Raw genomic sequence first — 15,080 nt, 5'->3', positions numbered from 1 at the left:
GAGGCTGCTTCCCACTAGCTATCTATTTTACATTTGGTAGTGTATATATGCCCATGCCACTCTCTCACTTCGTCCCAGCTTACCCTTCCCACTCCCCATGTCCTCAAGTCCATTCTCTACGTCTGCATCTTTATTCCTGTCCTGCCCCTAGGTTCTTCAGAACCATTTTTTTCCCCTAGATTCCATATATATGTGTTAGCATACGGTATTTGTTTTTCTCTTTCTGACTTACTTCACTCCTATCTCTAGCTTTTCAATTAGCAATAATTGCGCCTCAGATAAACCTCATTGGCTGCGATACTGCCACTGCGCAAAGCTTACTACCTCTAGCTTTTAATTGATGTGTTTAATCCATTTGTATTTAATGTAATTACTGACAAGTTAGGATTTAGAGCTGCCGTTTTCTATTTGTTTTCTATGTCTTATCTTTTTTATTCTTTGGTTGATCTGTCACTGCTTTCTTTTGTGTTAAATAGATATTTTTTTAGTGTGCCATTGTTGTCTATTTTACTGTATTTTTGGAGTTAGTTTCTTAGTGGTTGTCCTGGGGATTACAATAAACATCTTAACTTAAAATAGTCTAGTTTAGATTAATACCAGACTAATTTTAATAGCATAAAAAACCTTGGCTCCAATACAGCTCCATTTCAGTTCTCAACCCTTCCTGTGTGAGAATAGCTTTTGGAGGGATATTCATTGTCTCCTTTCTGCTAGTAAGCACTGGTTATGTCTCACTTTAACTAATGGGTATGTCTTAAAGAATTCCTAATTTCTAGTTAGGGGTGAAATGAAGAGATAAAGTAACCATATTAGCCATGTAAGCAGAGAACATGGCACCTCCAGTTCACATAGGAGATTTTGAAGGAGGCATCCCCATTCACTGAGCTTTCTCAGTTTTCATTTGACAGCTCATAAAGTGATTTTATGTGCAACTGAAAAAATGTAAAACCGTTTCCCACGTGCTTTAAAAAAACTATAATGCATTTTCAAATACAAAGGGCTATAGGGAGATTTCCTGACAAGCTTGAATAAAGGTAGGAATTTCAATTTTTTATGAGATTCTTTAAGCACTGAGTCTAAGGCAGCAGTAGCTCACTCTTGCTAGCTATGAACGCATTGTAACTCCCAAGCTGAAGAGAGGTAAATGAGCATTCCAGGGTCTGCAAAATGAAAAAAATACATTTGCAGTTCATGTGTCACAGAAACAATTATTCTTCAAGTTTTATCATCAGGAAGTGAGAAAGGCAAATCACCCTGTATATATACATTCACAAACATACATTTATATAATGTATAACACATCTCTTTGTATTGCAATGATATTTGGCCATGGTTTGTATACAGTAGTTTCCATATGGTCTTTCAAACCATGTGCATCAGTTCAACTCAAAATAGCTTGGTGTTGGTGTTAGGCAGATCTGAACTTGAGTCATGGTGTTGCCACTTACTCCCAGTGTGACTTGGTACTTCATCTCTTAATCATTTAATCTCTTTATGACTCAGTTTCTTCAACCAAAAATATTGACTTAAATTTGGTACCCACCTCACAGAGCCACTGAGATGATGAATCAATGTGATTAGCTATTGCTAATAATATAAGTATTAATTAAAAATAATAACAGAAACTATTTTGAGCACCTGCTACATGCAAACCAAGGTATTAGGGCCTAAAGACAAATGGTAGATGGAATATATTGAACCCATGTGATTCAAATATGCTTCAAGCTAAGTCTGAGAAACAAGAAATAATGACATACAGAATGCTGATATAAATCAAAGCAAATCTCAATGGAATTTCTAGGAGAATTGGGGACAATAGGATTAAAGTAGTAATAGAATTGGCATTGGAATGTGTCTACTTAACGTCTTCAACATACTGATTAAAATAGCTCTATTTTTTTTTTTGGCAAATCTTCACTGTACTTGTACTTTCTTCAATACCCTGAAGAAGTTCTATTAGTATTGATTGGTCTTTGAGTTCAATAATAGATTACCTTCATTTTTCACAACTTAAGGTTTTTTAAAAATTATATTTATAAATGTTTGTAAAGTAAATTATGATTTAAGTGGTTCTGAATGAGTTTCATGCTTTCTAGTCATCACATTTTGTTCATTTCACTCCTTACTTAAAATATATTCCCATCTCTTATCTGTCAACTCAAATCCTATCCAGTCTTTCAGAATCATCACCAATACCACTTCTTCTCTGAACCTTTTTGACAAATCTGGGTTTTCATCTGGAGCATAGAGTTCAGCAAGGCTTTTAATTTTTTTTTCAGAGATGGAAAAGTGGCCATTTAAAAGTAGTTTTTGGTTTTCTTCACTTTTATAGGAAAACTTTTTATTTTGAGAAAGAATTCTAACATGCATTTTGATTATGCAAAAGTAAAGCCAAAACGCTACTCTGGAATGGGGACACTAGGGGCCATAAGTAGCCAAACTACTTTGCACAAAGATGTCAATATTTGACTTTACCATGGCAAGACTTACATCTTGTATAAATTAGCTTTTGCCACAATAATGGTGCATAACAAACAACCTCAAAACACAGTGACTGAAACAAAAGTTCTTTATTTTCACAGATCTGTGAGTCACCTGGGTTGGTTTTGCTTCACATTGCAGATCTGCAAATCTGGGTCTTTCCCTCATGTCTTTCATCCTCCTTGGTCCCATTGGGCTCTTCAGGACACATTCTTCTCATGGTGATGGCAAAGGCACAAGGGCGAAGCCCAACATAAATACTTTTCAAGCTAATTTTTGCATTGCAGCTGCTAACATCCTACAACCCAAAGCAAAACACATGTCCGAGTCAAAGTCAAGAGGCAGAGACTTTAGTAGGAGAGAATATAAAGCTATAAGGCAGAGGGTGTAGATACAAGAAGTGGTGAAGAATTGGGTCCAATAATTCAATCTATCAGATATCTCCATAAAGATATCAATCGAAACTGAGTGAGGGATTTGGGATTTGGAGTTCCACTTGCTGGACCAGGGAAAGGAGAGCAGAAGATAAACAATCTTCACAATGCAAGAACAGGTGGGAATTAATGAGAGAGTTGGCTGTGACCATTTTGTGATACCCAAGTTCCTTGGCAGAGTCCCTTAAATGTTACTGCTTGATAGTAACTGGGTTGGGGAAATTAAGACAGGCCCATGAGCAAAACAGAGTCAGGAACGTTGGATAGACAATCTAGTTTTGGAATGATTGTAGAATTCGTCTGCAATAAGATGCCTGGCCATGAAGACAAGCAACAATGAGAGAGAATTGTGTGAAATAAGAGTTTTCCTCCAGGGTTTTTAGAAATATCCAATGTGGGCAATCCAGCGAACACTAAACTTTCTGCTAATATGGGTGTATAGAGTCTGCTGTTTGAGATATCACAGTGGTATAATAACTGTGAAGCAAGACATGCCTAATTCAAGCAGCTTTACAAGTGATATTATTAATTATAACTTGTCTGTTTTAGATTAGACTAAGTTTTAGTCACTTACTGGACCTCTTAGCCCAAACTCATTTATTTGGATGCAAAAGTAACATATCCCTGTAGGCTTAAGTCATATGTCTCATGATCACTTATATATCTCTTATCATTTACACAGTCCATACATATGAAACCCAAGCTATATACAAGATAAACAGCTATGTAAAACAAAGTTTCTAATTTCAAATTATCAGTCCAAATAAAGTGATAACACTATAAGACAGAAGATACAAAGTCTATAGATATTTTGAAGAGACAGGCACTATTCAGTGAAAATCTTGACCTATAAAAGTTTAAAACAAACCTGATCGTAGTAAAAATCCCTTAATGTTTTGATTTTTCTATTTTTAAAATTTTTTTTTTGTTCCAGGCTTATGTTTATTAAAATCTAAACAAAGGATTCCTCTGCAAGGTACTTTCCCATGTGATAGAGTCAGCTGCCCCACTGCCCTCCTACATTCGCTCTAACTTCCAGTGACAAAAAAGGCAGAGGGTGATACATGTCATTGATTATAAAAATCTATGCTCTGTAATTTAAACACATTCCTTTCCAATGTGTTTAGTTATTTCTGAATAACTCCATGGCTCATCAGTCGGCTAGCAGGCCAATGGACAATCATAGCTAACTACAAAGTACTTCAAGTCTATAAATTCATCTCTCAAGTTTCGACATTTAAAGAAAAAAGCACTGGGCAGAGAATAATAAACAAATAAGGGATGACTGAACCAGTCCACTGAATCAGTCCACACCAAAGTTCTTCATGGCCCAACACCAGAGCTAAATTTCTTCAAAAATCAGATTCCAAATGTCCCACAATCTCTTTCAAATATGTGTTTTTTACAAATTAGGGAATCAACATTTCTTTATAGGAGCATGTAAACAGTTTTCAGCTCTGAAGGAGGAGTCTGTAAAACCTGAGAAACTGTATAACTGAGAATCTCTTCAGAATGACATGTTTAAGCTGAGAGAAGGGACAGTGGTAATGTTCTCTCATGGTTCACAGACTTTTGTTGATGTTGCTGGTGTTTTTAATCAAAGAAAAGATGGAGTATCTTTTCTAGGTCTTGCAGGCCACTTTCTCTTTTTATCATCTATATGATTGTTCAAGTAGAACAATTACTAGAAATCTTTAAGCTATTATTTCTGGGCCTTCCTTAATTTCCTTGGAAAACAAAAAACAAACAAAAAAATGACACCGGAAACATGCAATACCTTATTATTCAATTAGATGAAGCAGCACAAGAAGAGATCCAAGGACGCCCCTGCTCACATCAGACAGACAACTTGGATCTGAAAGATTAACACATTAAATGACCGCCAAACAGTCAGATTCCAAACATTAAAAACAATTACATATCAAATAGACAGCCAAACATGGTGGTATGTTTTAAAAGATTGTGCCCACAATAAGCAAATGACATAGTGGTGGAACATCAAAACAAAGCTGATGGTTAAAAAGGCACACTCTAAAAGTTCAGGAGTAGAAAGAATAGTTGTTTTTGGTTTGTTTTGTGTCTAATGTAGGAGGAAAGGAAAACAGGTGTATTCAAATCATTTTCAGGTGAAGGGTTCAGTTGAAGCAGTTAACGGTGGCTTCTTTCTCCCCGGACCAAAGCAGTCTTTTCTTCCACTGGCCTCTGAGAACATGTTTAGTGTTCCGATGTGTAGAAGTGATACATCAGGGCTATAACCAGTGCTGAGATAGCTGGGATCACCCAATTGGTCCACCAGCTGGAATTAGAATCCATAGTAGTAATAAGAGTTTCCGAAGGCTTGGTTATCTTTGACCTGTCATCCAGATGCAGCTCCCCGGTGATAATTTTGGACAATTTTGGACAATTCTCAAGCATCTCAAAAATTTGCTCAAAGCGTACACCTTGTAATGCAGGATCAGCCAGGTGCTCTTGCTGTGGTTGTGTTTCTGGATCTCTTCCAGCCGTGTATACTTCACGGCTTTGTAGGACTCCTCGGCCATTTGGGAGCGCTGCGAGCCTCGGGCCCTAAAGGGAGCAGCGGAGCCGAGACGGGCCGAGTACAGCCGGCGTCTTCCCGAACTTGTCCCGGGACATTCCCTGCGGCCCGGCTCCGTGCCTGGGCCCCCTTAATGTTTTTAAATGGACAATGACAATCAGTAAATAGCTGGCTCAGCATTCAAAATGTTAAGTACATAAGCCAAGCATACATCATCTAGATGTTAGAATCCACCGTGAGACTCCCAATGAAGAATATACCACAGAACCCCAAAGCAGTTAAATATGCCCATTCACTTATATATTTGTTCAAAAACTAATCACAGAGCTCTTATTATGTGCCAGACAAGCACGAAGGAAGTAGCAGTGAACAAAGTAGACAAGGGCTCTGCCTTCTTTCCAGTTGGTTGAGAGAAAAGACAGAAAAATCAGCCAGCAAACAAATAAAATGAACAAATCCATTCTGGAAAAACCTAATTGCTACAAATAAATTAAAGAAGGGTGCTATGATGGAGCATGAAGCTACTTTCTATCAGGTTGTCAGGGAAGGCCTCTCTGAAAAGTACCCTTTGGACTGCGACCTAAATGGAGCTAATTGTGCAAAGATGATCTGGGGCAAAAGTACTACAGGCAGAGGGAATAGCAACTGCAAAGGGTCTTAACTGGGTGTGATGTTGGCAATAGGAAATATTAGCTCTTAACATTTCTTTCCTTTTACTTCTTGCTTAGTTTAATAAAATCAGTTTTTAATCACTCATAATACTGGAGAAAGTCAATGACTCTATTAGCCCAAGACTCATTATATTCATTAGTATTTTTAGATTTGTAGTAGATTTTGTAAACGCTAGAAAAAGACGATGTTTGACATTTTGTAAATTTAATATATATATTTAAAAGTCCAAAATATATGAAGAATTCATACAACTCAATAGCAAGAAGACAATCAGACTGAAAAATGGGCAAAAGATCTGAATAGACATTTTTCCAAAGACATACAGCTGGCCATGAAAAGATGCTCATCAGGGAAATGCAAATAGAACAGCTATTGTCAAAAAGACAAGAAATAACATGTGCTGTCAAGGATGTGGAGAAAAGGGAACCCTTGTGCACTGTTGGAGAGGATGTAAATTACTGCAGTCACTATGGAAAACAGTATGGCGATACCTCAAAAAATTAAAAATAGAACTACCATATGATCCAGCAATTCTCCTACTTCTGGGTATTTATCCAAAGAAAAGAAAAACACTAATTCAAGAAGATATATGTGCCCTCATGTTCATTGCAGAATTATTTACAATAGCTAAGATATGGAAACAACCTAAGCGTTTACTGACAAATCAATGGTTAAAGAAAATAATATGTATCTATACACACACTATATATACACACATATACACAATGGAATGTTATTCAGCCATAAAAAAGAATGAAATCTTTCCATTTGTGCCAACATGGATGGACCTTGAGGGCATTATGCTAAGTGAAATAAGTCAGACAGAGAAAGACAAATACCATATGGTCTCACTTATATGTGGAATCTAAAAAAAAACTCAAAAACTGAACTCATAGACACAGAAAACAGATTGGTGGTCGCCGGAGGCCGGCGGTGGTAGTGGACTTGGGGGTGGGGGAGTAAAATGTGTGAAAGGGATCAAAAGCCACAAACTTCCAGTTATAAAATAAATAAGTCATGGTGATGTAACATACAGCATGGTGACTGTAGTTAATAATACTCTATTGCATATTTGAAAGTTGCCAAGAGTGTAAATCTTAAAAGTTCTCATCACAAGAAATTTTTTTTAACTATGTAAGGTAACTGATGCTAACTAGACTTATTGTGGTGATCATTTTGTAGTCTATGCAAGTATCGAATCATAACATTGTATACCTGAAATGAGTACGTTATATGTCAATTATTGTACCTCAATTAAAAATTTTTAAATAGAATAAAACTGTAGCATGAAATGTTACCTCTGAAAAACTAGGGAAGCTGTCTCACTATTACATCTTGTTTACACTTGCGTTTCATAATTTTTCACTTCACACTCGGGCTAGCCAACATCACCTCTTCACCCAGGAAAACAGCCCCAGTGGAACCTTCCCTCCTTCACTTTCTTTCCCTAAACTTGCTATTCAGAGCACCTTCTTGAAGACTCCCCAGTGCTGGGAAGAAGAGGATAGCAGGATGGTAAAGAAATTCTTTGGAAATGCGAACTTACCCCACTGGTGAGGTTGACCTCAAGCCTCCTTCTCGTCCAGCTCTGATAGGACCACAGGCCACTAGAACAGCTTCATTCAGGAGGTGTTCACCTTCCTTACAAAGTGGAAAATGGGCTACAGCTGAGTAGTTTTTACCCTGTTTGTGAGAGCTGAAAGCTCTGCTCTGGAAAGCCACAAAGTAGACACTGTATTTCTAGTGTGAAAGGATTTCAATCTAAAATGGAACCAGAGGATATAAAAAGAAGAATCTCACGCATGTGCCCTCAGGAAAATGAAACTTAGGAATTGAGAGACTGATTTCTTGTGAATGCCTGACTGACAGAAAACCAGAACTTCTCTTCTGACCAAGGAACGTCCGCCAAGCATCTCTCCCCATCCTCAAGCGAATGAACTTACCACTTGGACTCTGTCTGGATGCACCCTCTTTGCGCTCCTCACTCACGGATAGAGGCCACCCCAAACCTTCCACGGACTCACCTGCAGCTTGTCGTAGTTGGCATTTCCTGAATTGCATTTCCTCTGCTATTGCCAAATAAATTTGATGTCTGGTTATTCGAGCTTGCCTCCGTTTACCTCTTTATTTAGGTTGACTCTGGATAATAATAGTACCTTGCACAAAGTGAGCATTCTACAAATATCCTCATTAAAGGAATGAATGAATGAATGAATGATTACACAATTCTATAGATCAGTGAAGAAATGTTCAAATAAAACATAGGACAATAATAAATAACTTCAGAGTTTTCATTGTTGAAGATTTATTTTTGCAACCTAAGGGTATGGTCACACTAGTTTCTGTCTTATACCAGATTTCCTGGCTTCATCCCTCTATTTAGGGCCAGCTCCATTAAGCTGAAACAGGAGGTTTAAACTAAAACATGTTAAGAGAAAATCCATAGTACTTTAAAGAAAAGTCCTTTCTCTAGCAGGCAAACATTTTAAGAATGTTATTGGAACAAATTTTATATTGCAATCTTTTGTCACATTGTAAAATAATCCCTAAACAACTGCAGGGATTCTGTTGCTGAGAAGTCATTGCTGTTGGCAAAATTTAGGTGAAAAGAGAATAATTGTTGTGTTCTTTTGTTTAAGGGAATTGAATTGATTCTTGCATATGTAAAAAGATGACAGATTCTTAAAAATGTATGTACAGTTTAAAACTCAGTTATTTCCCAACTAAAGTTGGCAAAATGATAGCCTAAGGGATTAGTCAATTTATAATCAACCATTCTCATTCATGGATTCATTAACTATATAAGGAAAATGCATAGTCTTAATGTGTTAGATCCTAGTAAGTTTTGAAGACTTGATTTAATACCAGATCCTTTGATGCAATTCAATCGAGTTAAAATTCTACACCACTTTGCTCCTGCTCTCAAGAGCCGATTGTCCAATTTTCAGGAATTTTGTGAACCAGTTGTAAAAACACGCATTATTATTAACAAGATTTTAAAAACTTAGAGTTAAATTAAACATAAAACAAAGGTGATAAATGCTCAAAACTCATCAATTCCTAGTGATTTTACTGTTATTTATGCTCTTGAGGTTATTTACATCTATTGTATATGTATGGCAGAAATATATGTAATGGGATGCTAATGAACAGCTTTTCTCAACTCCATGTTCAGTGATGTCACACTGAAAGTGGCCATGGTGGAAGTATTTATCCCATAGAAATGAGAGAATCAGGGCTTAATTTATTGTTTTCTTGGTTGTCCAGACAGAGAAAGTGATGGAGAAAATAATAATGACGAGCAATAACCTTAAAAGTGTGTCCAAGAAATATATTGGAGAGCCAATTGTTAGACCTTTACCAGAACACACTGAAGCTAAGGATTAAGATTTCAGGTACATTAACCTAGAAGTCCCATCCCATGTGTCAGGGTCCATTCTCTAACAGTGAAAGTCCTGACCTTGGGATAGAAGACCACGCTTGGTTGGGAGTTTATATTCATTGGAGCTTGTCTGCTTTTACAATTAAGTCTTAATCCTGTTGCTCAGCTTTTTATACTGTTCCACTGCAAGAAATGGGAGATTCTTTATATGCTACCAAGGAGGCCCCTTGGCTTTCAAACTTGACTTTTAATTGCTGAATAATTGCCCTCAGCATTTAAAAAAAAAATCTTTTCCCAAGTGTTAATTGAGCTTAGCAATAATTACCACTCAATTCCCAAGTCCTTATAGATATGATTGCTCCCATACTTCTCAAATGCCTATACAATGTGCCAATTAATGCATTTATTTTTCACTAGTATACCATCCTGATTTACCATCAATAAAAGTTTTAACAATTGCACTGCTACCTAGTGTGAGAGACATACCACATACCATCCATGTTGGAGTCCTCATTCCCTGTCGGTTGGCAGGTGGTTTGCTTCCAAAATTCCATTTAAGCATCTATCTTCTCACTGCTACTCCTGACCCCATCTCAGGTGGGGTTCCCCAGAAAGCAGACTATGAGACAGAGCTTAGCAGACAGCATGTCAAATAAAGAGTGTTCCTGAAATCCACACCTGTGGAAAGGAGTGGAAGGAAGCAGAACTGGGCAGAAGGTAAAGTGGAGCTCTGATATAGTCTCAAGGAAGGCTTTAGCCAACCCCATGGAAAGGTCTGGAACTTAGGCGGCCCTTCAGAGTTGTCCCAAGGCGGAGCAAGGCATCCAGGCCTTTATACCCCTGCACTGGTCAATCTTTGAGGGTGGGAAGAAGAGGTGACCTCGTGCAATTTTCTAAGCTATAGTCAACCTCCCATGAGAGCTGTCTTTTGGCAGTAGTCTTCACTCCTGAAGACGAATCTGAGTGGCAAAGCACAGCACCTACCACAGTGCCTACTATGTGCCTGGCACTATTCTAGATGCTGGGGGTACAAACAATAAACAAATCAGTAAGAAAACATGTAGCATGGCAGATGGTGATGAGTGTTATAAGGAGAAATAAAGCAGAGTCACTCAGCTCCAGCCACACTACATCCATGATGTTCTTCAAACCCACTATGTGTGTTTCCATTCCAAAGACATTGCTCTTTCCTCTGCTTGGAGAGTTCTTCCTTCCTACAACTTAAGACCTCTCTCCCTTTAGGTATTGGCTCAATGCTACCTTCTCAATAAACCGTTGTCTGACCATTCTATTGAAAATTGCAGTATTCCCCCAACATACACACATCTCAGCATTCTCTACCTTCCTTTCCTCATCTGTCAGTTTTCTCTGTTTTCCTGAAAAAACCTGTATTCTGCGCCCCTGGCTGCCTACTGCCCTTCTGAAGCCCTAACATCCTTGGTGGGACCTTGGTAAAATATTTCTTTTCTTTTCCTTTATTTTTTCCCAAACAAGTACCATAGTACTGTTCAGGAATGAGAATGGCTACTCTGCTCGGTTCCCCTATCCCTCACTCCTGCCCATTTCCACCCCCGCCCCCTCCACTAAAGGATAGAGTAATTTTTCTCAACACTGAAAATCAACTGGAAAAAAAAATCTAATAGGAAACTGATTAAAGCAGATGAGGAGGAAAAGATTTTAAATGGCTGCAGAGCAGTGTGCCCACACATGGCTGGTTTTCCATGAGCAGTTTTACTTCCCTCTTCTGCAGGAACCGCCTTTCCTTTGCAAAATCCTTCCAGGTGGGTTGAGCCCTGTTTCTGAGTGCCTCTGAACTAATGCACATGCTTGTTTAGTGGTCGCCGCGCCTGTCCCCTTGACTGGATTCGAATGCCTTCATACTTGAAAAGGATCTCTTTAAATGTTCTCAATCTGTTTTCCCAACAGGTTTGTAGTAGCATGAGCTCGTGGGGTGGGGGAGAAGTTTAAGCAAACTTTGTACAGTTTGATTCTCACTGTAAGTTCAAAACCAACAAAATAGTTCAGATCTGAGCAAAAGAGAAATGCCATCCTTTCGATGTTGTACAGTAAGTGTGCGTCACAGTCTCGTCGGTCAGAAAAACACAGGCATTGCCAGCATGTAACCATATGTGTGGTCAGTTACAAGGGTTGGGTACTTGATGCCTTTTCTAACACATCTATTTTCCTTCCATTTTACTTGCCGCTTCCTTTTCGTGACCAACCCTCCATCATGCCCATTCTAACCCACCACCCTGCATGGTCCAATTCACAAATTAAAGTGTTTCTGCCTGGAGTTATATGTTCCACTGGATGACAGGGGTTCCCCGCTAGAGTTCATGTAGCTGAAATATCCAGATGGTTGTCATAATTCTTCACTTGACTTTTCAGTGTGCCTGGCTATTCTTTCTCATTTCATCCATCATCAAAACATTTTTGAAAGTCATCCTCTCCATAGAATATAAAGGTGAAGCTTCAAGTAAGGTGTTCTACACCAGAGTTAGAAATTACACTTGAACTCAGAGAGCAAGTTTTTCAAAACAAATGTGGGCTGAAATAAGAAAATTAACATTTAAAATGTTTGCCTTTTCTATATGAGTAGGCTTATTAAAGTTTTTGAACAAATATTTATCAAACACTTATTATGTGCCAGACATTTTTCTCAGCACTTAGCATATCTCAGTGAACAAAATGAAGCCCCTAACACTGTGAGAACTTACATTTCAGATGGGACTGCTGAGAATAAACACAAATGTAATAAATAAATAAATTACATAGCTTGTTAAGAAGCTTCCCATGTGATACAGGAAACTTTCCCATACATGATATGGGGGGAAAAATGAGAAAACATGGTAAAGAGGATCAGGAGAACAGGAGGTGTTGAAGGTGCAGTATAAAATTAGGGTGCTGGGGGGGCAGTCTTTATTGAGAAGGTGACATGTGCATAAAGATTAGAAAGGTTTTTCAGGCAAAAGTCACAGCCACGGCAAAGGTCCTGAGGTGGGAGTTTGCCGGGCATGTTTGAGGAACAGCAAGGAGACCAGTGTGGCTGGAGGGGAGTGAATTTAGGGGAGAGAAGGAGAAAAAGAAGGCTCAGCTAGGGAACTGGGGTCAGAACACATAGCGCCCAGAAGACCATTGTAAGGACTCTGGCTTCCACTCTGACTGAACTGGGGAAGTCTTAGGAGATTCTGAGCAGAGACGTAATCTGATCAGATTTGTATATAAATCTGGCTGTTGTGCTGAGAATAGAAGGTGGAAGGTCTGAGGATGGAAACAGGGAAATAGGTTAAGAAGCTGGTAATGGTGATACAGAACAAGGTGGTGGCAGAGGTGGAGTTGAGAAATGGTCAAGTTCTGGATGTATGACAAAGGTAGAGGAAGAAATTTTCTGATGAATTGGATACAGGGTGTGAGAAAAATAAAAGTCAAGGATGCTGCCAAAGTTGTGTCTGAGCCTCAGGAAGACTGCGTTGCCATTAAGTGAGATGCGAACAGCTGCAGAGGATGCAAGGGCAGGGGCCATGTCAAGAGTTCAGTTTTGGGCATGTTCAGTTTGAGACAACAAAATGACAATATGTTGGGTAACTATATGTGAGCCTGGAGATCAGGGGAGAGGTCTGGGATCAAGAGATGAATTTAGGAGTGCTAGGCATTTAAGTGGTATTTAAAGTCATGAGTTTAGATAAGATTACCAAGGAAATAAGTGTAGGTGGAGAAGAAAAGAGGACCAAGAACTGAGACACCAGGGATCTCAGTATTAAGAGATCAGGTAGGAAAGGAAAAACCAGTAAGTAAGACTGAGAAGAAACAACTAGTAAGGTAGGAGGAAATCCAAGAGAGTGTGGTATCCCAGAAGCCAAATGAAGAAAGGTTGAAAAAAGTGAGAAGTGAGAACTGACCATTGGATTTAGCAACAGGGAGGTCATTCATGATCTTGACAAGAGCAGTTTCAGTGAAATAGTGGAAGGAGACAAAAATTTGATGAGAAAGGATTCAGGAGAGAATGGAAGGAGAAGAATCAGAAATGGCCAGTCAAGACATCCCTTTCAACAAATTTTGCTGCAAGTACCCAAAGAAATGAGATGATAGCTTATAAAATGAAGGTGGCAGAAGAACAGCATGTTTGTGTGCTACTGGAAATGATCCAGTAGAGAATCAACATCCTGATAATATAGGAGAGAGAAAGAACAACTGCTAAAGCAAGTAAGTGAGAAAGGATGGGATCTAGTGCACAGATGGAGGGGCTGGCTTTAGTTAGGAGCATGGATACCTCATCTTTGATAGCAGGTGGGACAGTAATGTATGAGGGGGCAGATGTGAGGGTGGAGATGTGATTGTAAGAGTTGGTGGAAGTTCTTTTTTAATCTCTTTAGTTTTCTCAGTAAAGTAGGATACAATATCATCAGCTAAGATGATAAAGATGGGGGGGAAGACATGGGAGGTTTGAGGAGAGAGATGATGTCACATAGGTGGTGAATAGTGAGCAAATGGACTAGAGAGGTATAGAATGGTTACTGTGAGCCCTAAGGGTTCACCGAGTTTGTGCTTCTGCATTTGAAGTGAGACCAATCAGCACAGTCATGTTCTTCTCCAGCCATGATAAGTTACCCAGGTCCCTGTACAGCGTAGGCAAAGAGTTGGATTTAAGCAGCATTATGGTTTCACCAAACAAACATGATAGAACAGGAGAGGGGCAAGGAATTTGAAGGTGTGCACAATGAGAGTGATTGTTGTGGATGGAATTCAGCTGGGTAAAGAGGAGTCTGGACATGAAAGGAGTAAGAGATGGTGAAAGGGTGTTAGAATTGGAGGTCCCGGGGCGGGGTGGGGGGGGTCAAAGAATTACAGTCAGAATACTAAAGGGGGAGATCCAAAACTCAAGAGATGTTGGTCAGGGTGGGATATATGATATTGAGAGAGTGGGAATGACATGCCCTTGCAGGGTCTGCCCATGGGAGTGGGTGACTGCAGGAGGGAGGGCACCACCACAAGGGAGAAAGGATCAGGGATCTGAGAACCCAAGACATTGGAAGGATCATTCATTGCAGTATTGAAATCATCAAGAAGGTAAAATCTCAAATGGCAAATTAATGTAAACAGAGTTATGATATAACTGTGCAATGAAATATTATGCAATCATTAAAAACAAAATTTTTGAAAGATATTTAAAGATATGAGGAAATGATAAAAGAATGCCAAAGGGGAAAATCTAAGGTATATAATTTTATATGCAGTACAATCTAATTACTTGAAAATATATCTTTACACATAGAGAAAAGACTAGAAGGAGATAAAATGTCAATGGGGTTTATCTCGATGTGAAATTTATTTTTTTCCTTGTATCATTTGTGATTTTTCTAAATTTCCTACAAAAAAGCCAAGAAAAAACATTTTAAAAAGAGAATAAACAAAAGAGAGTAACATTATAATTCCAGTGCATTAAACTTCCTGAGTATTTTTCAAAAAAAAGAATTTAGTCATAGCTCCCAGATTTTCCACTGTCTTCTGGATGATAGTTTACATAGGTTATGTGAAATGTGACACAATTTTGTGGTTAAAGTTTAAATTTTCTTTT

The 15,080-nt window shown here is 38.6% G+C and overlaps 2 pseudogenes; both read right to left on the bottom strand.

Annotated features, from left to right (window-relative positions):
- Positions 1-249: 249 nt before the first annotated feature.
- On the bottom strand, positions 250-318 carry LOC115801729 (U4 spliceosomal RNA; annotated as a pseudogene).
- Positions 319-5,058: 4,740 nt separating this feature from the next.
- Positions 5,059-5,685, bottom strand: LOC111180772 (cytochrome b5 pseudogene; annotated as a pseudogene).
- Positions 5,686-15,080: the final 9,395 nt, after the last annotated feature.

The sequence above is a fragment of the Delphinapterus leucas genome, chromosome 9 (assembly GCF_059928025.1).
Source record: "Delphinapterus leucas isolate spDelLeu-1000000601 "Yukka" chromosome 9, BTC_Dleu_Yukka2, whole genome shotgun sequence".
Classification (NCBI taxonomy): domain Eukaryota; kingdom Metazoa; phylum Chordata; class Mammalia; order Artiodactyla; family Monodontidae; genus Delphinapterus; species Delphinapterus leucas.
Note: the sequence above shows the minus strand (reverse complement) of the source record. Positions and strands in the feature narration are given on the sequence as shown.